The following is a 3,368-nucleotide window of genomic DNA, read 5'->3' on the forward strand; positions in this document are numbered from 1 at the left end:
GGATCGTGAGTTCGTGGGACGTCACCGAGCTGAACGTGTGCAGATCGCGGAGGTGCCGTACGTTCGGTACTAGGATCGGTCGATCATGAAGACATACGACTACATCAACCGCGTTGTCATAACGCTTCCGCTTTCGGTCTACGAGGGTACGTGGACAACACTCTCCCCTCTCGTTGCTATGCATCACCATGATCTTGCGTGTGCGTAGGAAATTTCTACGTTCCCCAACAGACATACCATTGGATTATTATATTGATTTAAAGTCATATGTGGTGCCTTGTGTATTATGAGAAAAATGAAGTGAAAGCTTTGTTTTTTGCGATCAAGAAAAATGATAGCTAAGGGCATCTCCAACGGCGACTCGCAAATCGCCTGCATCCGTCTGGATCACGCTGTCCGGACCGCGGAAGCCATACAACGCGGTCCTGTATCGGTCCGCGGCGCGGTCCAGACGTGTTTTCTCCCGCAAACAAGAGACAAACGTGGGGAGGGGTTTGCAGGAGTCCGAACAAGCGAAACATAGCTCTCTACCCCCTGGCCCACCCAAAAGGAAGGCGAAGCCCGCGCCTTTGAAGCATCCCGCATTGTTTCCGCACCAAAATCCCCCACTCTCTTCTTCCATCCTCGTCGCTCTTCGCCCAATTCCCACTCTTTTGTCCCAACCTCTTGTTCCTTCCGTCACTGACGCATGAAACTGTTGGAGAACCTGTTGGAGATGGAGCCGGCAGAGGTACCGGAGGATCCGAGCATCACGCTCGGCCGGAAGATCAGCTCGGCTATGTGGCCAACTCGTCGCATCAAGGCGAAGGCCGCAAAGGAGGAGAAGCTCAAGAAGCGGTTGGCCGCCGATGGGCCTGGTGGTGGAGTTGGGCATGGAGGTCATGGTGGACGAGGTGGTCGTGGCGGCAAAGGAGGACGCCACCAGATGGGCGCACCCACAGTGCAGACGACGTCGTGGATGGAGCCTTACAAGCTTGCGTACTACTATGCTGCCAAGCAGCTCGGAACCCCTGTCGGTACGGTTGTCGGTGTCAAAACCGGCGGATCTCGGGTAGGGGGTCCCGAACTGTGCGTCTAGGATCGATGGTAACAGGAGACGGGGGACATGATGTTTACCCAGGTTCGGGCCCTCTCTACGGAGGTAATACCCTACTTCTTGCTTGATTGATCTTGATGAATATGAGTATTACAAGAGTTGATCTACCACGAGATCATAATGGCTAAACCCTAAAAGTCTAGCCTGTATGACTATGGTAATGAATGTGTCCTATCCGGACTACGCCCCCGGTTTATATAGGCACCGGAGGGATCTAGGGTTACACAGGGTCGGTTACATAAGAAGGACTCTTCATAGTAGATCACCAAGCTTGCTTTCCACGCTAAGGAGAGTCCAATCCGGACACGGGTACAGTCTTCGGCCTTCATGTCTTCACAGCCCATCAGTCCGGCCCATGGATAACAGGCCGGACGCCCGAGGACCCCTTAGTCCAGGACTCCCTCAGTAGCCCCTGAACCTGGCTTCAATGATGAGGAGTCCGGCACACAGATCGTCTTCGGCATTGCAAGGCGGGTTCCCCTTTTTCCGAACTCCAAAATAGTCTTCGCATGCGATGATAGTATCCGGACCTGTTACACACACCATACACAAACGCAGAGAGAATATATTTTTACACGAGTTCTATCCGCTGACAGCTTTTTACAACATGACATTACGTCTGTCCGGTCATAATTTCGAACCATTTTTCGTATGCCGCTCCATGTTTTGAGACGCGGTTGCCATTGGCACGTCTTGTTAAAGCAGAGATCGTGTCCCCTTATCGCGGGATTCTCATCAATGCGGGCATGGGTAACCCAACCGTGTCGTTTATATAGCCCTTGGGAATAGGTGAGTTTTTAGGGCGAGTGGGGAGGCGCTTGATATTCGCGGCCTTTATAAGGGGATAAGGATTCTCTTCCTTCACCCACACCCTTTCTCTCCTTCAATCCTTCCGTCCTTGAGCTTCAGCGCCCAAGCTTTAGCTTTTCCTCATTCGAGAAAACACTCCAAGCATGTCCGGATCCGGAGCTGGAGGCAAGTGGATGGCCTCCTCCATCAAGAAGAAGGACATCACGGAGCTCCGGGAGGCCGGATATTTAGCCAAGGAGATTGCTCACCGACTCCCGGCAAAAGGGCAAATCGTCCCTACTCCCGAGCCCCATGAGAGGGTTGTGTTTCTCACACACTTTGTCCGCGGGCTGGGATTTCCTCTCCACCCATTTGTCCGCGGATTGATGTTTTACTATGGGCTGGACTTCCACGATCTGGCCCCCAATTTTATCCTCAATATCTTGGCATTTATTGTCGTGTGCGGCCTTCCTCCGCATCCCACCTCACTTCGGCCTATGGCTGAAGACCTTCAATGTGAAACCGAAGGTGGTGAGCGGTCAACAAGCAGAGTGTAGAGGCGCCATGGTGGGCAAGATGCCCAACGTCATCTGGCCCGAAGGCTCCTTCGCAGAGACGGTGAAGGGATGGCAATCGGGGTGGTTTTACATAACCGAGCCGCGCGACACCAACTGGGTAGCGGCCCCCGAATTCCGATCCGGAGTTCCGATGCGGCTCACTTCCTGGCAAGAGAAGGGCCTAACCTGGGGATCTTCGGACGAGATAACTGGGCTCCAGACATGCGTCCAGAACATGATAACCAAGAAGATCAAACTTGTCAATGTGATCCAGGTTATGCTTATTCGCCGGATCCTTCCGTGCCAACGTCGGACTTGCTATTTGTGGGAGTACGACCCAGCCAAGCACCAGATGCTACTAGAGCTCTTCGGCGTGATGCATGAAGATAGCTGTAAAGCGCTCTTCAAAGCCGGCGAGACGCCACCGCCCACGACCGAAGATCGCAGGCTTAGCTTAAAACGCCAGGCCAATTCGATAAGTCTTTTAATGTTTTCAAGGTATATCCTTCACCGGCATATTTTGAGGATGGAATCTGAGCTCTCCCATCCACTTCGCCAGGCCTGGATCGAGGTGGCGGGGCGGATTAACTATCCAGCTCCGCTTCCTGAGGAACAAGAATTCCCACTTCTGACGAAGATGTTGTTTCCGGCGCCTTATGACGTGCCGGAGAAGAAGGCCAAGAAAGCGGCCAAGGGGACCAGGAGTGGTCTTCGCCGAAAAGGAGCTTCGGTCGTGATGTCCGAGGACGAGACTCACTCTTCGTCTGCCGAAGACGACGACAAAGAGGAGGAAGAAGAGGATGACTCCCCACCTGAGGCGAGGAGGAAGAAGAGGGCTGCCTCTAAGAACCTGGAGGCGAAGGCGCCCAAGAGGGGAAAAGGTTCCCCCGCGGATAACTCCGCATGGGATGTCGATAGCAGTCCGG

Source organism: Triticum aestivum, chromosome 1D, assembly GCF_018294505.1.
Source record: "Triticum aestivum cultivar Chinese Spring chromosome 1D, IWGSC CS RefSeq v2.1, whole genome shotgun sequence".
Taxonomy (NCBI): domain Eukaryota; kingdom Viridiplantae; phylum Streptophyta; class Magnoliopsida; order Poales; family Poaceae; genus Triticum; species Triticum aestivum.